At 45.4% G+C, this 24,340-nt stretch overlaps 1 protein-coding gene across 4 annotated transcripts in view; it reads left to right on the plus strand.

The window, feature by feature from the left end:
- The first annotated feature begins 369 nt into the window (after positions 1-369).
- CREBRF (CREB3 regulatory factor) overlaps positions 370-24,340 on the plus strand; it is an 89,000-nt gene continuing 65,029 nt past the window's right edge. The window contains exon 1 of one of the 4 annotated variants that reach the window (XM_070076425.2): positions 370-571. The gene's annotated coding sequence lies outside the window, so the exon portion shown is untranslated. The remainder of the gene's footprint in view (positions 572-24,340) is intronic. The other 3 variants (XM_008255394.5, XM_089336215.1, XM_070076424.2) reach the window with 3 other exon arrangements.

A 24,340-nucleotide genomic window follows, 5' to 3' on the forward strand; every position in this document is an offset into this window, starting at 1 on the left:
TTTATCAGTGAGCGGGGAGGCAGCGCATAAAACAGAACGCCGGTACAACCCTCTGATTGATGCGCCCTCAGTCCCTTCAAATTGCAGTGAACTGAAGCCGTAAAACTGGCACACGGACACTTCAGGCCTCACAAACCTTCTGAGACCAGATAAAACGCTGTATATGAAAACCCAGGTTAACTCAACACCCTCTACAAACGTGAGAGCGCTGCTGGCTACCAAAGCCAGCCCACGCCCACGCTGCAGTGGCAGGCGCTGAACCCCAGCTCCGCCCTCTCTTCCTGGTTTTCCCCGGCAACCCGCCCCTCCGCTGTCATGTGACAGGGGTGCCCTGCCAGGTCGAGCCTCTGATTGGCCGAGCTGCAGAGCGCCTCGCGATTGGCTCGAGGCCGGCGGGCCCCCGCCTCCCTCCTCCTCCTCGCCGCGGCCCACGTGAGGGGGGCGAGTCACGCGATTTCCGGGAACCCGTCAGGAAGGACATAAACAAAACAAACCCGAGGCAGCATGGAGAGGGGCCGCGGCCCCTGCAGCGGAACCGGACCCAGCCCCTGAGTCGTCGCCACACCTACAGGTGAGCGACGCTGCCCGCTGCCCGGGACCTGCAGGGGCCCGGGCCAGGGGACCATCCAGGCGCGGGGCGGAGGAGGGCCGCTGGCCTAGGTGGCAGTAGCGCCGGCTCTCTGGGCCGGGCCGGCGCGGGGCGGGGGCTCGGACAGGGGCCGAGTCTGGAGGCGCGCGGAGCGCGGGCCGCCGCCTGCCGGGCACGGGGGCTCCGCTCCCCTCCCCCACCCCCGGCCTGGGACGGTTACATAAAAGCGCGGGGCGGCGGTAGATGGGACCGGCGGCCGGGCAGCAGGCTAGGCCGGGGGTGGGCAGCGCGGGTCGTCCGCCCCTGCCAGGCCGCCCGGCCCTCGCGGCTGCCTCCAAGCCCCGGGGCTGCGGGAGCCGGCAACCGGCCTGTCAGAGCAGCGAGCGGGTGGGAGGGGCCCAGGAGGGGAAGGGAGGCGAGGCTGGCGGGGGAGGAGAGAGAGGGGCGTGTGAGGAAAGGGCCAGGGCCGCGGAGGTTAGAGTCGGGCTGGCGGCAAGAGACAGGGAGGCGCGGGCTAGGGATGGGGGGGCGTCCTGCAGGGGTGCCTCGGGGGCGGCCGCTCCCCCTTCCGTCCCCGCCCCAGGGGCGGCTGGCGAGAGGGGCCTCCCTCCCGGGATTTGTTTATATGTCTTCTCAAAGCAGCCTGAAGCGGCTTGGGGGCGGAGCCCTGGGAGTGGAGTGGCAGATGATGCCGTCCAATGGAGCAGGCAGACGGGGGCTGGGACACCAATGGGCGCAGGGGAGGCGGTGTCGCGGGGGGGGTTCCCCCCCAATTTGTTAGGTTGTGTCGGGGGTGGGCCGGGCGGGGCGGCCATGTTGGATGGGAGGGGACCAGTGATGGTGGGTCACTGAGAGGGGAGGAGACAGGGCAAAGGGCGAGGGATCGGGGCCGGGGGCGACTCGGCGTCTCAGGGCCAGTCCTTTCGGGTCGGGAAGTAGCTCAGGGGAGCCTGGCCCCGACCTGCCGCTCTCCTCACTCGAGCAGGAGCGGCAGGAAAGTACCGTGGGCTGTCAAACCTCCCCCGGGGGTGGTTCCTGGGACTCGATGGAGCTCGGTCTCTGGATTTTCCCTCTTTCTTGGCCCTACGCTTCCTGACAGACCCGGCAGCCAAACCCTCTTAACCCGAGAAAGCAAACCTGTCAGCTGTTTCTGAGCGGGCTTGAGCCTTAAGACTGCCTTAAGGAGGTACTTGGAGAACTAGCGGTTTGCATTTCTTTTCCAGGCCTCAGAAGGAGGCAAGCATTGAGGGGGAAGTTCCGCTTTTCTGGTTATTGCAGAGCGAAACCCGGACTAGAAAAACCGAGAAAGTTGAGGGCTGGGCGGGGCTTTCATTTTCTCATCAGGCTGCGTGCTGAATCTAAGTAATTTACATAAATGGTAGCTCACATAAATCAACTTTATGGGAAAACTGAACCGTGAGAAAATTAGTTAGGTTTTTAGGTTCTTTCGGACTTTGTCTTGCGAATACCCTTGCAGGTGAGAAAGAAGATTACAGACTGACTTAATAAAAAGCAGAAAGTAAGACTTTCATGTAAATCGTGTGATCTATGGTAAACTGGTTGTTACTTGATTGGGTTTTAAAGCTTTGTCTCCTTTTCTTTAAATCCAGACTAGCTAGGAGATACACCAAAGGCGAAGGGGAAAGTGGTATGAGTACCTTATTGGAAAATCACTTGACTTTAATTGTATTGTGATCATTTTGGCTTCGGGTTCCCCTTGTTAACTGCCTAGACTTTTGCTAACAACAGCCTATAACCTATGACTGCAGTGGTATTTCAAGGGTACCAGGCTATTGGTGCTTCTTTAGTTAAGCACTTAGGCATAGGAACATCTTTATCTTGCAGGAATTGTTCAAGAGTTGGCAATATTTGAGAACTGGCAAAATCTCCTGTTAACCAGAAGAAAAAAATTAATAAATGACATTGATTTTTCTATTAATTTTTTTGTGCATGACTCAGTTCTGTTAAGAATGATATGTAAAAATATAACTTGTGGTTATTTGCTAGCCTTTCTGGTTCTAAAGTATAATTTCTGCAGTAAATAAAATGAGTATTAGCTTATCTTTTTCTAGTTCTTATCAGTATTTGTTGCTTTCCAAACCCAGGCCCTTCACAAGATCCATAAGTATGAAAGAGAAATATAGCTAAAATTAAAACAACTGTTTCATTGATATCTAGGATGTATCTTCCAAGCAGTTTTTGTTGTTGGTTAATAGTCAATTTACATTGTTTATTTAATTTTTAAAAAAGATTATTTGAAAGGCAGAAATAGGAGGAGAAAGAAAGAGAGAGAGAGAGAGAGAGAGAGATGATCAGTTAATCCACTGGTTCACTCCCCAAATGGCTGTAATTGCTGGGGCTAGGCCAGGCTGAAGCTGGGAGCTTCTTCCTGGTATCTCATGTTGGTGCAAGGGCTCAAATACTTGGGCCATCTTCCTCTGCTTTCCCAGGTACATCAGCAGAGAGCTGGATCGGAAGTGGAGCAACCAGAACTCCAACCAGCACCCATATGTGATGCTGGCATTAACTTTCTATGTCATAGCACCAGCCCCATATTTGATATTTTATACCAAGAATGGCAGATACCATTCTTACTTGGCAGAACTTTGATATTTTTGTTTTTTACTATGAATGGTAGAGCAGCTTTTGGGTTTTTATTTTACTTTAAAAAATTGTTTTTCAGGGCCGGCACTGTGGCATAGTGGGTAAAGCTGCTGCCTGCAGTGCCAGCATCCCATGTGGGCACCTGTTTGAATCTTGGCTGCTCCACTTCTGATCCTGCTCTCTGCTATGGCCTGGGAAAGCAGTAGAAGATGGCCTGTGTCCTTGGGCTGCTGCAGCCACATGGGAGACCCAGAAGAAGTTCCTGGCTCCGGATCTACCCAGCTCTGGCCATTGCAGCCATTTGGGGATGGAGGACCTCTCTCTTTCTGCCTTTCAAATAAATAAATTTAAAAAATGATTTTCAAGACTTATTTATTTGAAAAACAGAGTGACGGGGAAGAGACAGAGTTTTTCCATCAGCTGGTTTGTTTCCCAAAAGGCCGCAATAGCTGGGGCTGGATCAGACCAAAGCCAGGAGCCCAGAACTACATCTGGGTCTCCCTTGTAGGTATCAGGAGACCCAAGTATGGGTACCATTTTCTTCTGCTTTCTGAGGAGCATTAGCAGGGAACTGGATTGGAAGCTGAGCAGTCAGGGCTTGAACTGGTATTCTGATATGGAACACTGGTGTTACAAGAGGCAGATTAATCCATTGTGTCACAACACTGATCCCAACTTTGAGATTTTTAGACTAGTGTTTTTAGACTGGTTTTTCACCTACAAGGGACTGAATATGCCCAGAAGATATTTTGGAGACTCTGCTGCCTTCTCATTCTCTATATGTCATGGCAGAGGAAAACTCTTTTTTTTCAAGATTTATTTTATTTATTTGAAAGAGAGTGGGAGAGACACAGAGATCTTCGACCCACAGGTACATTCCCCAGATGGCCCAGATGGTTGGGGCTGGGCCAGGCTGAAGCCAGGAGGCAGGAACTCCATCTGTGTCTCGCGTGTGGCAGGCAGGGGTCCAAGTACGTGGGCCATCTTCTGCCTTCCCAGTCACATTAGCAGGGAACTGGATTGGAAGCAGAGCAGCCAGGACTCAAACTGGCACTTCAGTATGGGATCTGGTGTCACAGACAGTGGCTTATCCTGTTGTGCCACGTACCAGCACGAAGACAAACTGTTACAAAGATAGCATCCTATTTAGTTTACTGGTTGGATGTGTGTGGGCCCTCGGACACCAACGTAAGGAGTCCTTGGGCCCCTGCACTCACGTGGGAGACCTGGAAGAAGCTCCTGGCTTCAGATTGGTCCAGCTCCTGCTGTTGTAGCTGTTTTGGGAATGAACCAGCGGATGGAAGATCTCTCTCTCTGTAATGCTGCCTTTCAAATAAATAAATAAATCTTTAAAAAAGTAAGAGAGTAGCTACTATGATTATTGGTGGGATTAGCTAAATATGTATGAAATGCAAGAAAGGATGAGTTTGTATGTTGATTCTATTGTTGTAGCACAATGGTTTTTGTTTTTTTTTTTAGATTTATTTATTTATTTATTCACTTGACAGGCAGAGAGAGAGAGAGAGGGATCTTCCATCTGCTGCTTCACTCTCCAAATGCCTGCAACAGCTAGGTCTTGGCCAGGCTGAAGCTAAGAGTCAGGAACTCCATCCTGGTCTTCCACATTCGTGGCAGGAACCCGAGAAGTTGGGCCATCATCCCTTGCCTCCCGTGCCATTAGCAGGAAGCTGGATCAGAAGCACAGAATAGCCAGGCCTGAAACTGGCACTTTGATATCAGATGTGGGCATCCCAAGTGGAGGCTTAACCTGGTGTACCACAATGCCCACTTCATAGCAGTTTTTAAAATATTAACACAACTAAATTCATTGGTTGTTTCTTTTTTTTTTAAAGACTTATTTTATTTATTTTAAAGAGTTACAGAGAGAGACATAGAGAGAGAGAGGTCTTCCATCCTCTGGCTCACTCCCCAAATGGCCACAACAGCTGGAGCTGCACCAATCCGAAGCAAAGAGCTAGGAGCCAGGAGCTTCTTCTGGGTCTCCAGTGTGGGTGCAGGGGCCCAAGGAGTTGGGCCATCTTCTACTGCCTTACCAGACCACAGCAGAGAGCTGGATCGGAAGAGGAGCAGCTGGGACTAGAACCAGTGCCCATATAGGATGCTGGTGCTTCAGGCCAGGGCATCAACCCACTGTACCACAGTGCCAGCCCCTCTTTCTTTTTAAAGATTATCTTTCTACTACTTTCCCAGGTGCATTAGCAGGGAGCTGGATTGGAAGTGGAGCTACTGGTACTGAACTGGGACTCATTTGGGATGCCTTGTCAGAGGCAGCGGCTTTACCCACTGCACCACTACGCCATCCTCCTTTAGTTACTTTTTTTTTTTTTAAATATTTATTGATTTGGAAGGCAAAGTTACACACAGAAAGGGAGAGAGAGATCTTCCATGTGCAGGTTCACCCCCAAATGGCTGCAATGGGCCAGGCCAAAGCCAGGAGTGAGGAGCTTCCTCCAGTTATCCCACATGGGTGCAGGGGCCCAAGGACTTGAGCCATCTTCTGCTGCTTTCCCAGGCACATTAGCAGGGAGCTGAATTGGAAGTGGAGCAGCTGAGACTTGAACTGGTACCCATATGGGATGCTGGTATCAGCAGGTGGAGGCTTTACCCACTACACCTCCAGCAGTTGGTTTTAAAGCTTAATTTTTAGGATTGGCAATGATGTGATTTTGAAATGAAGTAGCAGAGGCTTGTTTGGTTTCTATGTGAGTTTATTCTTTGATGTTTGGGGGAAGAGTTCAGTTCTTTGAATGTATTCCATAGTTCATTATAGAGCACATAAGCTCTTAAATTATCGATAGACATACATTTGTCAAATTGTTCTGATTATTCTAAGATTGATTGATGTGCTTTTTCCCATATCCAGCCCAATTGTAAATATTTAGGTTTTGTGGGCTATGTAATCTCTAATACTCAGCATGAAAACAGCCACAGAATATATGTTTGACTTGCATTCCAATAAAACTTTAATTACAAGAACAGGCAGTGCTTCCATTTAACCCCATGGCTGTGATTTGTTGACTCCCATTGTAAGACATCAGATTTTAAGTGCTTAGATATGAAGGGGTATTGCAGGATATGTAAACAACACCATAGGTAAATTTCAGCACATACAGAATGTACATATGTCCTTCCTTGAAAGATTGTTAGTAGAAGAGCATGTGACCATATTGTTTTCTATATTTTTACTTCATTTACATATAGATGCTTTCCTGAAAAGCTTTTTAAAGCAAATATTGATATAAGTCCTATTTATTTAGAGTTGCAGTCTAATTGAAAAATTTTGGCTTTAAGATAGGATACCCAAGAACTTTACTACATTCAGAAATGGTCCTATTTGGTTTAAAAGTGCATTTAGCATATCATTCCTAACAAAATTCTGTACAGCTGCTTCAAGAGATGTTGCTCAAGTGAATCGTCAATACTTGCAGTGCTTTATTCAAGTATATAGTTGGTTTAGAAGCTACATTGTACGATTGCCTGATGTGTTTGTAGAATTACATGAATAGGGTAGGATGCTTTTTCAAGGCCCCCCAAAATCCGGGTAGCCTCCCTTCTGTAGACGATGTCACATGGTGCTAACTGCCTGTGAAGCAGAGATGTTATGATCTAAAAATAGCACACAAGGCAGGTACTTAATTTTTTCATCAATAGCTTTTGCCTTGTTTTTAGATAATATTTTGCTGTTTTTGTTGGCTAAAACTGGATTAAAAGGGGAAACATAAAAGTTAAAAAGATATTTTGACCTTTTTTGAACTGAAAAGCATCATGTGTCTTGTAATCTTATTTCTAGTTCTAGCTATTCTATTGTTTGGCTGGATGACGATGGGTAATCTCTGTTTATTAATTTATAATGACTTCAGTTAATGATGTTTTCCATGTCATAGAGGATATTGGAAAATTTTTAGTTATTGTGTTCTCAAAATCTTGTAGTTTGAATATACTAATATTTCAAGCTACTTGGAACTACCTCTCTTATCTGGATTTAATTTTCTTTCTCTTGGCATCACTGCCCTCTCTGTTTATTAGCATTAACCTGTAAAGTCCTTGAGGTTAAAATCTACATTTTGTTTCTGTGTACTCACTGCTTCACACTGTGCTTAAAACCTCTGAGTACTCTGGAACTGTTTAAATAGTGCATTACTAAGAACTACTTATCTGGAAAGTAATAAAGTTTACTGTTAGTTGAGATGTTGGGCTTTTGGAGTGGAGGAATTAATCACCATCTGTTCAAAGAAAAAGCCTTAATTCAAAAGATGGCTCTTTTAAGAAACATAAAGAAGCTATTATAATGTTGTTTAAAAATCCCCTTTTGATAATTTGTTTTCTGATAAACTTCATCAGTTAGACTTGATTAATATTCTTTCTAAGCACAAAAGTTATGCTTTGTTCTTTGCTCTTGTCATTAGCTCTTGGCACACTTGGTTTCTGAATATTTGACAGATGTGAATGAAACCTACATTTTTACAGGTTTAGGATAATTGTTCATTTGTATAGCTGGATTCCTTTTTGGGGTGAGTACTATAAAATCCTTTTGTTAATAAGGCTAGTTCAGGGGCTGCTGCTGTGGTGCAGTAGGTTAAAGCTCTGGTCTGCAGCTCTGGGCATCCCATATGGGCGCTGGTTCGAGTCCTTGCTGCTCCCCTTCTGATCCAGGTCTCTGCTGTGGCCCGAGAAAGCAGTAAAAAGATGGCCCAAGTCCGTATGGGAGACCTGGAAGAAGCTCCTGGCTTTGGCTCAGCTCTGGGCACTGTGGTCATTTGGGGAGTGAACCAGTGGATGGAAGACCCCTCTCTCTCCCTCCCTCCCTTCCTCCTTCCCTCCCTCTCTCTCTCTCTCTCTGTTAACCTTTTCAAATAAATAAAATAAATCTTTTTTAAAAAATATGGCTAGTTCGCTTTGGAGTAGGCTAGCTCTGCAGAAAGTTTAGTGCTTGGGACTACAATGGTACTTTGCAACCACTGTGCTGTTCCATTCCATCGTCAACCAAGTCATGTATGCTTTTTGACCAATTCATAACCTTTCTTCCAAAATCTGCATGGAAAGTCTTTTCCTGAACAGCTTTCTGAACTACTGTTTACTCTCTTATTAATTCCAGGCAATACTAATTGTCTCATTCTGTTCTTTGAACACCAAAACCACTTATACACTTTGTTGCAAAGTTTTATTTATTTATTTATTTATTTATTTATTTATTTATTTATTTTTTTGACAGGCAGAGTGGACAGTGAGAGAGAGAGACAGAGAGAAAGGTCTTCCTTTTTGCCGTTGGTTCACCCTCCAATGGCCGCCGCGGCCAGCGCGCTGCGGCCGGCGCACCGCGCTGATCCGATGGCAGGAGCCAGGAGCCAGGTGCTTTTCCTGGTCTCCCATGGGGTGCAGGGCCCAAGCACCTGGGCCATCCTCCACTGCACTCCCTGGCCACAGCAGAGGGCTGGCCTGGAAGAAGGGCAACCGGGACAGAATCCGGCGCCCCGACCGGGACTAGAACCCGGTGTGCCGGCGCCGCTAGGCGGAGGATTAGCCTAGTGAGCCGCGGCGCCGGCTGCAAAGTTTTATTTTCACTGTTTATCTTTGGATATTGTTGTCTATGATGATTTCTGGTGAAAACTTCATGAGCTTGCTTATAGTTTTTCCTCCAGTTTTCTTCAAATTAAAAAAAAAAGATTTATTTATTTATTTGAAAGAGGAAGATAAGGAGAGAAGCCGAGAAATTTTCTATCTACTGGATCACTCTCCAGATGGCCGCAACAGCCAACACTGGGTCAGACAAAGTCAGGAGTCTCCCACATGAGTGGCAGGGGCCCAAACACTTGAGCCATCCTCTGCTGCTTTCCCAGGCATACTAGCAGGGAGCTGGATTGAAAGTGTACGAGTAGCTGGAGCACAAACTGGTGCCCATAAGAGATGCTGGCATCACAGGCGGCAGCTTTACCTGCTAGGCCACAACACCAGCCCCTTTAGATTATTGTACACTTATTTTTTTCAGTATACTGTTTAGTCTTTGTGGGTTTAAGGAGCTGCTTTATTCTGTAGTGGAATTTCCTTCTTTGATGGATACATACCATTCCTGATGGAATTACTGCCTTCTTTAAGGTGTGTCACTCACCAAGAAAGCATTAAAAAATAAAACTTAATTTAAATTTTTTTTTATTTATTTGAAAGGCAGAGTTACAGACAGAGAGAGGGAGAGACAGGGAGAGAGAGTTTTTCCTTCCACTGGTTCACCCCCCACATGGCCACAATGGCTGGGGCTGTGCCCATTCAAAGCCAGGAGTCTGGAGGTTCTTCCATGTTTCTCTTGTGGGTGCAGGGGCCCAAGCTCTTGGGCCATCTTCCGCTTCTTTCCCAGGCACATTAACAGGGAGTTGGATTGGAAGTGGAAAAGCTGGGTCTTGAACTGTCACTCACAGGGCAAACAGGCTTTGCAAGTGGCAGCTTAACTTGCTATGTCACAATGCCAGCTCCCAAAGTAAAACTTTTAGAAAGTCCTTATGAAGAACAATTAGAAGTAGGATGGGTGTACTTTCAAATTATTTACCTTAAAAAAGGAAGCCTTCTAGCATCCTACTTATGTTGCGTAAAGTGAATTGAGCATGTCCAGTTTTTTGATTTTTTGTTTTTTAGTAAGGTTTCCAGTTTCCATCCTTTCTATTGAATCTTCTAAAGTTGCCAGTAGACTAAGAGAGGAGACAGGCATTGCAGTACAATGTTATCATAGTATTTCTTTCTTTTTTTTTTTTTGACAGGCAGAGTGGACAGTGAGAGAGAGAGACAGAGAGAAAGGTCTTCCTTTGCCATTGGTTCACCCTCCAATGGGCGCCGCGGCCAGCATGCTGCTGCCGGCGCACCGCGCTGATCCGAAGCCAGGAGCCAAGTGCTTTTCCTGGTCTCCCATGGGGTGCAGGGCCCAAGCACTTGGGCCATCCTCCACTGCACTCCCGGGCCACAGCAGTGAGACAGAGAGAAAGGTCTTCCTTCTGTTGGTTCACCCCCAAAATGGCCCCTACGCACTGCGCCATTCTGAAGCCAGGAGCCAGGTGCTTCCTTCTGGTCTCCCATGCGGGTGCAGGGCCCAAGCACTTGGGCCATCCTCCATTGCCTTCCTGGGCCACAGCAGAGAGCTGGACTGGAAGAGGAGCAACCAGGACAGAATCCAGCGCTGCAACTGGGACTAGAACCTGGTGTGCTGGCATCGCAGGTGAAGGAGTAGCCAAGTGAGCCGCGGCGCCGGCCATGATAGTATTTCAGAACAAGATGTTCTCAAAGTATGGAAGAAGGACTGCTAACTCTGCCTGGGAAGGTTGGAGAAGCTTCACAGAAAAGATGACATTGGAACTGGGTTTTGAAGAAAAGTAAAGGAAGCATTCTAGTCCAGTTGACAAGGCTTAACAGGCAGAAAAAAAAAAGGCTTTACAGGCATGCAGATGCAGATAAAAGGCTTGAGTTAAGGCAGAGGTTGGTGAGGGAAGGTGGTATAGAAGATGAGGAAACTGATTTGTAGGGTTTAGGAGGAAAGTTTTTTTGTTTTGTTTTGTTTTGTTTTGTTTTGTTTTTGACAGGCAGAGTTAGAGAGAGAGAGAGAGAAAGGTCGTCCTTCCGTTGGTTCACCCCCAAAGTGGGCGCTACGGCCGGCGCACTGTGCCGATCTGAAGCCAGGAGCCAGGTGCTTCCTCCTGGTCTCCTATGAGGGTGCAGGGCCCAAGCTGTTGGGCCATCCTCCACGGCCCTTCTGGGCCACAGCAGAGAGCTGGACTGGAAGAGGAGCAACCGGAACAGAATCTGGTGCCCCAATTGGGACTAGAACCCCAGGTGCCAGCGCTGCAGGCAGAGGATTAGCCAAGTGAGCCGTGGCGCTGGCCTAGAACTTTTTTTTTTTTTTAAGTTTTTTTTATTTATTTATTTGAAAGTCAGAATTACACAGAGGCAGAAGGAGAGGCAGAGAGAGAGGTCTTCCATCTGCTGGTTCACTCCCCAGATGGCCACAATGGCCGGGGCTACACCGAACTGAAACCAGGAGCCAAAAGCTTCTTCTGGGTCTTCCATGCAGGTGCAGGGCCCCAAGCACACAGGCCACAGCAGAGAGCTGGATCAGAATTGGGTCTTGAACCAGTGCCCATATGGGATTCCAGCACTGCAGATGCCGGCTTTACCCCTGATGCCACAGTGCCGGCCCCTAGGAAAGAACTCTTAACCTTCACCTTGTCCTTTCATTCTCCTGAGCCTCTTCTGTATTTTTGGGTCTCTGGTCTCTCTTCTCTGTAGATCTGATTTTAGTTGGTTGGTCTTTTCCCCTAGTTTTTGGCTTTTCCTTTAATTCCTAGTCAGGGTTTGACATACTTATTTCTTTTCTGATCTGTTGGTATCTGACCAAGGTGTCCCTTGCTTTTATTTCACTCCATAACTCCATTTCCTTTTTCTTTTTTGGTTTCCTTGATCCATCCCCTTTTCATTTTTCTTCATTGAAAAACAAAACAGGTGGGCATTTGGCACAGCAATTAAGTTGCTGCTTAGGATGCCTGTATTCTCTATCCAAGTGCCTGGGTTGGAGTCCTAATTCTGCTATCCATTCCAGTTTCCTGCTAATGCATACCTTGGGAGGCAGCAGATGATGGATCAAGTATTTGTGTCCCTGCCACCCATGTGGGATACCTGGACTGAGTTTCTAGCCTCTGGCTGCAGCCTGACCCAAAAAAAAAAAAAAAAAAAAAAAGAAAAAAAAGAAAAAAAAAGAATTGTTGGGGCAGGCATTGTGGCACAGCGGGCTAAGCTGACACATGTGACTGACATCTCATGGCAATGCCAATTCATCTCCCTACCAATGCACCTGAGAAAGCAGTTGGAAGATGGCCCAAGCACTTGGGCCTCTGCACCCACATGGGAGAACTGGAGGGAGTTCTTGGCTCCTGACTTCATCTTGGCCCAGCCCTGACTGCTGTGACCGTTTGCGGGGTGAACCAGCAGATGGAAGATACTCATTCCCTCTCTCTCTGTAACTACCTTTCAACTAAATAGTAAATAAATAAATCTTAAAAAAAACACCCAGGAGTTTTTTTTTTTTTTTTTTTTTTGACAGGCAGAGTGGACAGTGAGAGAGAGAGAGAGAAAGGTTTTCCTTTGCTGTTGGTTCACCCTCCAATGGCTGCTGCGGCCGGCGCGCTGCGCTGGATCCAATGGCAGGAGCCAGGTGCTTCTCCTGGTCTCCCATGGGGTGCAAGGCCCAAGCACTTGGGCCATCCTCCACTGCATTCCCTGGCCACAGCAGAGAGCTGGCCTGGAAGAGGGGCAACCGGGACAGAATCCGGTGCCCCGACTGGGACTAGAACCCAGTGTGCCGGTGCCGCAAGCCGAGGATTAGCCTAGTGAGCTGCGGCGCCGGCCCAGGAGTGGTTTTTTTTAAAGTGAATTGTGGGGTTGGCGTGGTGGCTAGTGCCGGCATCCTATGTGGGTTCCTGTTGGAGTCCTGGCTACTCCACTTCTGATCTAGCTCTCTGCTAATGCACCTGGGAAGGCAGTAGAGGATGGCCCAAGTCCTTGGGCCCCTGCACCCTCATAGGGCACCCAGAAGAAGCTTCTGGCTCCTGGCTCCTGGCTTCAGATCAGCCCAGCTCCGACCATTTGGGGAGTGAACCAATGGATAGAATACTTCGCGCTCTCTCTGTAACTCTGCCATTCAAATAAATTAATACATCTTTTAAAAATGAATTGTTTAACAGTTATTTATTAAGAGTGCCAATTGTTAAATCAACAACGGGAGTCACTGGGTACAGGCTCCCCACGTAGGATCTCTGTCCTTAATGTGTTTTACTATGATACTTAAAAACAACACTACTAGTCGAACAATACCCTATACCTTGTGTGGTTGTGTGAGTGCAGCCTGTTGAAATCCTTGCTTAGTATATACTAAAGTATATATATATGAAGGTAATTGAAAATGAAACTGGATGAAGTGCGGGATGGGAGAGGGAGTGGGAGAGGGGAGGGCCACGGGAGGGAGGGAGGTTGTATGGGGGGGAAGCCACAACAATACAAAAGTTGCACTTTGTAAATTCACATTTATTAAATTAAAAAAAACTATAACAAACAAAAAAAGAAAAAAAAGAACTTAAAAAAGTTATTTATTTTGCATATGGATGGAAATATACATATCTATGGTTTCATTCCTTTTGGAAATCTTGCAAGATCAACTAGTCTTTTTCTGTTTTTAAGACTTACTTGAGACACAGAGTGCCAGAGCTCTCACTGACTGGTTTACTTCCAAATGACCACAGCTGGAGTGGGACTGGAGCAGAATCCAGGAACTGAATCCAAGTCTCTCATATGGGTTTCAGGACCCACCCACTTGAGCCATCACTACTGCCTCCTAGGGTCTGCACTGGGGGGAAGCTCAAACCAGGAGCCAGAGCTGGGAATTGAACCTATTCTGCTGTGGGATATGGGCATTTATTTAAACTTTAAGCTAAATGCCTGTTCCCTCAGTTAGTCTTTGATACCTATTCAAGTACTTATTATCCATCTCTAAGAATTTTTTTTATGAAACATTTTTCTTTGTATTTAAAGACACCACTCCTCATAGGCCTACAGGACAGAATGTACAACACAAATGACTACTAATGTGCCATGGATTTTACTTTCTATGCACCTTAAAATTACTTTTTAAAAGATTTATTGGGGCCAGCGCTATGGTGCAGCGGGTTACAGCCTGGCTGAGGCACCAGCATCCCATATGGGCACCAGTTCTAGTCCCAGCTGCTCCACTTCTGATGCAGCTCTCTGCTATGGCCTGGGAAAGCAGTAGAAGATGGCCCAAGTCCTTGGGCCCTTACACCCACGTGGGAGACCTGGAGGAGGCTTCTGGCTCCTGGCTTCCGATCGGCACAACTCCGGCCGTTGCGGCCATCTGGGGAGTGAACCAGCAGATGGAAGACCTCTCTCTGTAACTCTTTCAAATAAATAAAATAAAACTTGAAAAAAAATATTTTTTGATTTGAGAGATAGAATTACGGGGTTGGGGGGAGAGGTCTTCCATCTGCTGATTCACTTCCCATATGGCCATTAACTGCTGGGGCTGGGCTGATCCGAAGCCAGGATCCAGGAGCTTCTTCTGGGTCTTCCCACACAGGTGCAGGGGCCCAAGGGCTTGGGCCATTTTCTGCTGTTCTCCCAGACCGTTAGCAGGGAGTTGATCGGAAGTGGAGAGGCTAGTACCCAAAATTGCACCCATATGGGATGTCAGTGCTCCAGGTGGAGGCTTAACCTGCTACACCACAGCACTGGCTCCATATTTCAACCTTTTTCCTGAAGTTTTTCCAAACTTTTCCAGGTAGAGTTTGTCATTTTTCTCTGTAGCTCTTTTATCTTTTCTAAATACTTCTTTTTAAAGATAAGCTTTATTAGAGGTATAATTTATATAAAAGAAGAATTTGTTTTGAATTTTGATAAATACATGCTGTCCTGTGTCACCACTGTAGTCATACCTAGAACAGTTTCATCACCACAGAACTTTTATTTAAGAAATGATTTCGATGCCTGCAATATCTTTTTTTAAAAAAAGATTTATTTATTTATTTGCAAATCAGTTACACAGAGAGAGGAGCGGCGCAGAGAAAGAGAGGTCTTCTATCACTGATTCACTTCCCAAGTGGCTGCAACAGCCGGAGCTGTGCCAATCTGATGCCAGGAGCCACGAGCTTCCTTCGGGTCTCCCAAGTAGGTGCAGGGGTCCAAGGATTTGGGCCATCCTCCACTGCTTTCCCAGGCCATAGCAGAGAGCTGGATTGAAAGTGGAGTAGCCAGGACTCAAACTGGTGCCCATATGGGATGCTGGCACTGCAGGTGGTGGCTTAACCCACTACGCCACAGTGCCAGCCCCAAGTTGTTTTTTTTTTTTTTTTAATATTTATTTATTTGAGAGGCAGAGTCAGAGAGAGAGGCAGAGAGAGATAAGTCTTTCATCCACTGGTTCACTCCTCAAATGGCCTCAAAGGCCAGTGCTAGGGCGATCTGAAGCCAGGATCCAAGAGCTTCTTCTGGTGCAGGGTCCCAAGCACTAGGGCTGTCTTCCACTGCTTTCCTAGGCCATGGCAGAGAGCTGTATCAGAAGTGGATTAGCAGGAACATGAGCTGGCGCCTGTATGGGATGCAGGAACCGCAGGCAGAGGCCTTGCCCACTACACCACAGTGTCAGCTCCACTGCAGAAAGCTTTGTGGCTTCTGTTTGTGGTCAGTCCCTCACCCGTGGCCCCAATCAGTGATTTGCTTTGTATCACTATAGTATTGTCTTCTCTAGAATTATGTATAAATGCAGTCACAGAATTTGTTGGCTTGTGAATCTGACTTTTTGTAGTTAACAGAATGCTTTTGAGATATTCATATTGTCTTGAGTATTAGCTAAATCTTTGTTATTGTATGAATATACCACAATTGGTTTACCCATATACCAGTTGAGGGACTTTTGGGTTGCTTCCGATTTTTAGGCCATTATGAATAAAGCTGCTATCAATATTCATCTATCTCTTTTAATGTTGACTTTATTTGGAGGTCCAGTTGCAGACTTGGTGCTAGCTTCCTTTACAAACAGGTGGTGTTTTTTGTTGCCAGCTCTGTGGTTTGGAGCATCTCTCAGCTTAGATTCCCCCATCTGTAAAGTGGGAAGGGGTAGAGATTGGAGCAAGCTGGAGAGCATACACCAGTTTAAAGGGGATAACTCACTTCAGGTGATGATCTTCCTGGATGTGCATGCTCGTGTTGTCAGGTCGGATTTGTTTCCCCCAAGAAAGTGTTGTTTGTTAATCAGAAAAAAAAATTTACATGCAATCTCCTAGTTAAGTCCTGGCAAATAAAATTAAAAATTTTAAAGACCCTAATGTGTGAGCTGAACAAAACCAGCCTGCAGGTATTGATTTTTGGTTGCAATCCAGTTTGAGACTTTGTCAGTTCACTGTCTTATTTTTTTTAAGTGTGCAGACTCTTAGCAGAGTGCACTTGTTAGGTCCCTGTTTCCTTTGTTTTTATAGCTTAGCATAATAACTTGCAGGTTGTATAAACTTCCAAGGTAAAAACTAAGGAATACTATAAATGAATTTTATTCTTCCCTCTGATCGGAGGGCTGCTAGGAATACTGAGTGCTTCGGGCTGTGTGAGGGGCAAGTTCTTGTACTTCTCTGATAGGTACTGATTTAACAACGCTGTTTCTCAGCAGTTGGAATAGTCTGCCTTTCTTGTTTGGTTTATTCTGAATCCTTTGCTTCGGACAAGTAAAGTATAGATTAAACTCTGTGTTGGATTATTAGAAACTATGGTATTATGGATATAAGGTAATTTTATGTGAGTTCATTTCCTCAGGTTTCCTAGACTCTGTGGTGAATCAGTATAACTAATTATAAAATGTGATAAATCATATATAATTGTTTGAACGATTAAGAGTAGTAATCTCTCTGAAAAGACCCTTTCCCCGTGTAATTTATCTGCCAATTCTTTATTTTGCACAGAAATGACTAGTTTGCAACTTTACACATTACTTTGTGGATCCAAAGATTCTTTTGCTGATTAAACCAGCATAATTGACACTCACCCTCGTAAAGCTGAGGGCAAAGGTGTTATATGAACTGTGTTGCCTGAATATCCCTTATCACCCTAGTTGCAGGCAGCTGAGGGTTTTTGTGGTAATTATATGTGGAACTTATGCAATTTAGGATTTTGAGTTGAACTTGTGTTTATACCTTCATAGCAGGAGCATCCCAGGAATATCATATACCTAGGAAGGGATCTGAGAATGAAAATAGCCACTATTTATTGTCCATTTTGTGCTAGGGCTAGACACTTTGCATATTATCAGTTTTTAAAACATTTTTATTTTATTTTAAGATTTATTTTATTTGTTTGAAAGGCAGAGGGAGAGAGAGAGAGAGAGAATATCTTCCATCTGCTGGTTTACTCTCCAAATGACTGCAACAGCTAGGGCCAAAGCCAGGAGCCAGGAGCTTCTTCTGGGTCTCCCATGTGGGTGCAGGGGCCCAAACACTTGGGCCATCTTCTGCTGCTTTCCCAGGCCATTAGTAGGGAGCTGGATGGAAAGTGGAGCAGCTGGGACTCAAACTGGCACCATATGGGATGCTGGCATTACAGGCAGCGGCTTTACCCACTGCCCAACAGCACCAGCTCCACTTTACGTATTATCAAGAATCACAGTATCTTCACACAGTTAGAGACAGAATTCTTGAATCTGTACAGAAAAGATGGCAGGTAGAATCTGGAACAGAATACTAATAATTTTAATGCAGAATCTCTTAGCTAGCTAGGGAATTTTTTCCCCCCAAGAAAGTGATATTTGATAATCAGGAAACAAAATTTTACATGAAATTTCCAAGTTAAGTCCTGGAAGTTACATTTTTTTCAAAAAAATATTTATTTGAGAGAGTTATAGATAGAGGGAGGGAGAGACAGAGAAGAGATTTTCCATCTGCTGATTCACTCCCCAAATGGTTGCAACAGCCAGAGCTGGGCCAATCTGAAGCCAGAAACCAGGAGCCAAGAGCATCTTCCAGGTCTCCTACATGGTTACAGAGGCCTGAAGCCTTGGGCCTTCTTCTACTGCTTTCCCAGGCCATTAACAGACAACTGGATAGGAATAGGAGCAGCCAAGACATGAACCGGCAACCATATGGGATGCCGGCACCACAAGCAGAGGCTTAACCTACTCTGCCACAGTGCCAGCCCCTTTAATAAATTTTTTAAAAGATTTATTTTATTTATTTGAAAGAGTTACAGAGGGAGGTAGAGACATAGAGAGGTCTTCATCTGCTGGATCACTCCCCAGATGGCCACAGCAGCCAGAGCTGCGCTGATCCAAAGCCAGGAGCCAGGAACTTCTTCTAGGTCTCTTGCATGGGTGCAGGGGCCCAAGGACTTGGACCATCTTCTACTGCTATTCCAGGCCATAGCAGAGAGCTGGATCGGAAGAAGAGCAGCCGGGACTAGAACCAGCACCCAAATGGGATGCCAGTGCTTAAGGTCATGGCTTTAACCCACTGTACCACAGCTCTGGCCCCCATCCTTTAATAAATTTTAATCCTACTTCTTTCTCTGCCCTTTTGTTCCTAGGCAAGATTTATCTCAGGTCTTTTTTTTTTTTTTTTTTTTTTTTTTTTTTTGACAGGCAGAGTTAGAGAGAGACAGAGAGAAAGGTCTTTCTTCCGTTGGTTCACTCCCCAAATGGCCACTATGGCCGGTGCACTGCGCTGATCCGAAGCCAGGAGCCAGGTGCTTCCTCCTGGGCTCCCATGCAGATGCAGGGCCCAAGCACTCGGGCCATCCTCCACTGCCCTCCCTGGCCACAGCAGAGAGCTGGACTGGAAGAGGAGCAACCGGGACAGAATCCGGTGCCCCAACTGGGACTAGAACCTGGTGTGCCGGCGCTGCAGGCGGAGAATTGGCCTAGTGAGCCGCAGCGCCGGCCTATCTCAGGTCTTTAAAATCAACTAAAATTCAAACCACTCTTCCTGGCAATTAAATTGAGAAGTATAACTTTTAATATTTTCACTATATGATACTGCAAAGTTCAAGACTTAAGTTTACAAGTTACTATAAGATATTTCAGAGCGCATTAAAGATTCTCAATAAATATATGCTGAGTGACAGACTTGTTTGTAATATCCTCATTATGTATTATCAGCGTCAAACCTCTGACTCCTTGTCCAGAAGTCCTGGTGGTCTTAGGATATCTCTGTATTCATTGTGTCACCTATCTCTGGATGCTTGTGCTGGGCAATCCATTCCTTTTAGCATGACAGTAAAACAGACACAGGTAAGATAGTCCTTTTCAACAGTTTTACAATCTGATAGTAAAAACACGGAGTTGGGAAGGAGGAAGAGGAAACGTGAGCACAGACATGAAGATCAGAGTCTCATGGTTGGAGATACTTAGTGGAGTGAAATGGGCTTTCCAGTACCTCAGGGGTTTAAGTAAATGGTAAGCTCAGTCTGATATTAGTGTTTATTTTTATTTTTAGAGGCTATTTATTTATTTATGAGGCAGAGTTACAGACAGAGAGAGGGAGACAGAGAGAAAGGTTTTCCATCTGCTGGTTCACTCCCAAAGTGGCTACAACGACTGGAGCTGGGCCCATGTGAAGCCAGGAGTCAGGAGTTTCTTCTGGGTCTCCCACATGGGTGCAGGGGCCCAAGGACTTGGGCCATCTTCCACTGCTTTCCTAGGCCTTAGCAGAGAGCTGGATAGGAAGAGGAGCAACTGGAACCAGAATCAGTGCACATATGGGATGCTGGCGCCGCAGGCTGAGACTTAACCCACTACAGCACAGTACTGACCCCTAGTTTTTATTTATAGAAGAGTAGTGAAAGGTGGGGCTGGAAAGATAATTTCATTTTATCTGGGCATTGTGAAAATTATCCAAAAAAATGTTTGGGAGTTACTGAAGACTTGAGTACAGTGCTCACATAATGTGGGTTAGGAAGAATGATTTTAAAGTGCAACATCAGAACTAGAGAGAGGAAGAGGCTGGAGACAGGAAAGCTATAGAGTACATGTTGGAATGATAGATATGTGATAATGAGGGCCAAGGAAGGGTTGAGAAAATGCAAAGAGCAAAGTGAAAACCTGAGTTTGTGCTCAGTACAAGGTAAGTGGTATCTGAATTTCAGCATGATCTAACAGGGTGAGTGGGGAGGAAGAAGAAATGAGTCAGGGCTGAGATCAGCTCTTTTCACCTGAATGTCAGAGTGATGGTACTATTGACAGAACAGAAACGTTTGGGTGGGGGGATTGCATGTTGTGTCTGAGACGAGAGGACGAGAACATGAAGATATTCCCTTCTCAGATGGAATCATGTCAGTTTAGGCTAAAGATGTAGATTTGGGAGTATTTTAACATTATCTTTGAGGCACTTAGAATAGATAGTCCCTGTGATGATGGGTTTGCAGGGAGACATGAGTTTACTGAATGACCTTGGACAAATCTGTTATTCTTGCTGAACTTTTATTAATTAATATGTAAAAAATGGTTGGACAGAAGGTGATGATTCTAATATTTATTTTGATTACTTCACTGAGATATTTTATTTAAATACTGGCTTACCTTGCCAAGTTTTATCAAATGACATAGTATAGCAGTGTGCATTGTAATCTGTAAACAGTTACATAAACAAAAATGATGACTATTTTGTCCCCAGTGGTAACCAAGGGTGGTTAGGGATAGGAATGCATTCTCTGATTTTGTCTAAAACTGATCCATGCTCTTATTCTTGTTCTCTGAGCAACTTAATTGCTAGTTTTCAAGGCTGTTGAAAGCCTCCAGTATCTTGTACTTGATAGTTTCCAGAAATAAAAAGTAGCCCTTTCCATTCGGCTCAGATTGATCCAGAGACCTACTTTAATGGTCTTTATTAATTGGTTCCTAAAAGGCCTTTACCTAGTTCTTACATATTGTCTCTGTGGCCCAAAAATTAGAGTAGAAGCCTTTGGAAAGGAACAAAATTCTGAAAGATGTCTTTTTCCAAGACTACATTCCAAGGAGAGATCACTTTTTTTTTTTAAAATATCTGTTTATTTATTTGAAAGGCAGAGTTACAGGGAGGCAGAGGCTGAGAGAAAGAGGTCCTTCATCCCCAAATGGCTGCAATGGCCAGAGCTGGGTTGATCCGGAGTCAGGAGCTTCTTCCAGGTGCCCCACAGGAGTGCAGGGGCCCAAGGACTTGGGCCATTTTCTACTGCTTTCCCAGGCCACAGCAAAGAGCTGGATCAGAAGTGGAGCACCCAGGACTCGAACAGCCACCCACATGGGCTTTACCCACTCTGCCACAGTGCTAACCCAAAGAGATCACTTTTTTTTTTCTCTTTTTTTTTAAATTTATTTTTTTTTTATCTTTTATTTAATGAATATAAATTTCCAAAGTACGACTCATGGGTTACAATGGCTTCCCCCCCCATACCGTCCCTCCCACCCACAACCCTCCCCTTTCCCACTCCCTCTCCCCTTCCATTCACATCAAGATTCATTTTCGATTATCTTAATATACAGAAGATCAGCTTAGTATACCTTAAGTAAGGATTTCAACAGTTTGCTCCCACACAGAAACATAAAGTGAAAAATAATAGATGATTTTTTTTAAATGATGATGAAATCAGATCAGACCTATTGTCATGTTTAATCCCAGTGAGAGTCAAGTTGGGAATTGATAATTTCTTTTTTTTTTTTTTTTTTTTTTTTACAGAAGATCAGTTTAGTGTACATTAAGTAAAGATTTCAATTGTTTGCACCCCCATAGAAACACAAAGTGAAATATACTGTTTGAGTACTCGTTATAGCATTAAGCCTCAGTGTACAGCACATTAAGGACAGAGATCCTACATGAGGAGTAAGTGCACAGTGACTCCTGTTGTTGACTTTACAAATTGACACTCCTGTTTATGGCATCAGTAATCTCCCTATGCACCAGTCATGAGTTTCCAAGGCTATGGAAGCCCCTTGAGTTCTCCGACTCTTATCTTGTTTAGACACGGTCATAGTCAAAGTGGAGGTTCTCTCCTCCCTTCAGAGAAAGGCACCTCCCTCCCAAAGAGATCACTTTTAAGATTTAGGATCTTCTCTTAGCTCTCTGGGATTCTCAGTAAAATATAATTCCAGTTAATTAAATTTTTGTGACAAATCTAATTCAACCCCCATATTTTAAAAATGCTCTGAGTGAATGATAAAAGGAAACTGGATTGACCAGAGGTAAAGTTTGCAGGGTGGTATTGCAGAAGGCTCCCAGCTGCTTATAAGATGGTAAGTACTGCTCTGGCTATGAAAATTATCTTTCTCTCCCAGTCTCAGGGAACAGACAGTCTTCTCCTTTATGCTCCTTTTCCCCCTATCATCTGTCTTTAAAGCCTAACAAGCACACGATTTGAAGAATAATGAGAGTCTTTTGCTAATAATTCCTGACATAAACTGTAACCATCTTGTTTGAAGCTTACTTATCTATTTCTGAATTTTGAAGTCAAGAGAACTGCTATTGAAGGGTGAGGTACAGTGATTTGTTTTCAGTGGTGTTTAAACGATTCGTACTACATAAAGGGGAAACCTGACTCAACCTTTCCCCAGTATATTCCTTGCATTAGGCAGTTTCTGCTTTCTGGATGGTTTGGAGATTTGGATCTCTCTGGTTTCTGCTATACTATGAAACAGGTAGTGGCTTAATTTAGTAAGCATCTAAAGAGATATTTTGTTAACTCTTGTGGAGTGAAATGGTTTTGAAAAGAAGAGGAATTCTCCAGTGAGACATAGGAGTTACAGCAAGATGGGTAGGAGGCGTGGCAGATGGGTCTTGGTTTGCTAAGGAATATTTTGGGCAAACTGATAAACTTTCTTGCCAAAAAGGGAGTTTATACACTGCATAACCTTTTAAATTATCAAGTGGTGGTTCATTCCCCGTGCCCCCAGCCCACCTCTTCTCCCCTGTCATCTCCCTGGCTGCTTGTCTGCCTTTCTTTCCTTTCCCTACCTCCCTTTCTATAATTTGTTCTCTTCCCTTCATTCCTTTATTTACTCCCTTTCTTTCTCTTTCAACTTTGCTGAGGATCAGGCTCAGGAGAAATGATTCATTTAAATTAGGAGTCAGGACAACTTTTTTTTTTTTTTTTTTTTTTTTTTTGACAGGCAGAGTGGACAGTGACAGAGACGGAGAGAAAGGTCTTCCTTTGCCGTTGGTTCACCCTCCAATGGCCGCCGCGGCCGGCGCGCTGCGGCCAGCGCACCGCGCTGATCCGATGGCAGGAGCCAGGTGCTTCTCCTGGTCTCCCATGGGGTGCAGGGCCCAAGTACTCGGGCCATCCTCCACTGCATTCCCTGGCCACAGCAGAGAGCTGGCCTGGAAGAGGGGCAACCGGGAAAGAATCTGGCGCCTCAACCAGGACTAGAACCCAGTGTGCCGGCGCCACAAGGCGGAGGATTAGCCTAGTGAGCCGCGGTGCCGGCCCAGGACAACTTTTAATTGTAGGTCTCGTACAATTTAAAGACAATAGAGAAGCAAGCAGTTAGCTAAGTGATTAAGAAGCCCCCGTAGTGTTCAGAGTATCCCAGGTTCGCTTCCTGCTTCAGCTGCTGACTCCAGCTTCTTACTAATGCAGAACCTGGGAGACCATCTGTAATGGCTCTCAAATAACTGGTTTCCTGCAACACATGTGGGAGACCTGGATAATGATCCTATCCCCAGCTCAGCCCTTGTTAGCATTTGAAGAGTGAGTCTCAGTCGGGCGTGCTCTCTCCCGATGCCTCTCAAATAAAAATAAATAAGACAACAGAGAGAGGATCAAGACCCCTAGCCACATGGAAACACTGAAGAGCATGAATCAGAAAGAATCAGGAATGGTAAAAATAAACCACAGTATATGAATTACACAATAGTGTAAGTGTATTTGTTTTTAAAGATTTATTTATTTGAAAGAGTTACACACACACACACAGAGAGAGAGATAGAGTCAGAGTCTTTTATCTGTTGGTTCACTTGCCAGATAGCTGCAATGGCCGGAGCTGAGCCGATCTGAAGCCAGGAGCTAGGAGCTTCTACTGGGTTTCCCACACAGGTGCAGGGGCCCAAGGAGTTGGGTCATCTTCCACTGCTTTCCCAGGCCATAGCAGAGAGCTGGATTGAAAGTGGAGCAGCTGGGACTCAAAGTGGTGCCCATGTAGGATGCCAGCACTGCAGGCAGTGGCTTTACCCGCTATGCCACAGCACTGGTCCCATAAATATATTTTTTAAAAAAGATTTATTTATTTATTTGAAAATCAGGGCTACAGAGGGAGAAAGAGACAGAGACAGAGAAAGAGAAATCTTCCATCCTCCAATTCACATTCCAAGATGCCGCAATGACTGTGGCTGGGCCAGGCTGAAGCCAGGAGCCAGGAGCTTCATCCTGGTCTCCAATGTAGGTGGCAGGAGCCCAGGAATGGGTCATTTTCTGCTGCTTTCCTAGGCACGTTAGCAGGGAGCTGGATTGGAAGTAGAGCCTCTGGGTCTCAAACTGGTGCCCATATGGGATACCAGCGCTGCAGGTGGTGGCTTAACCTGCTGTGCCACAGCTCTGGCCCCATAAATGTATTTCTTATTTAAACTTCAAAAAAATTTTTTGTGG

Source organism: Oryctolagus cuniculus, chromosome 6 (genome assembly GCF_051225735.1).
Source record: "Oryctolagus cuniculus isolate XC-2025 breed Fujian yellow rabbit chromosome 6, ASM5122573v1, whole genome shotgun sequence".
Classification (NCBI taxonomy): domain Eukaryota; kingdom Metazoa; phylum Chordata; class Mammalia; order Lagomorpha; family Leporidae; genus Oryctolagus; species Oryctolagus cuniculus.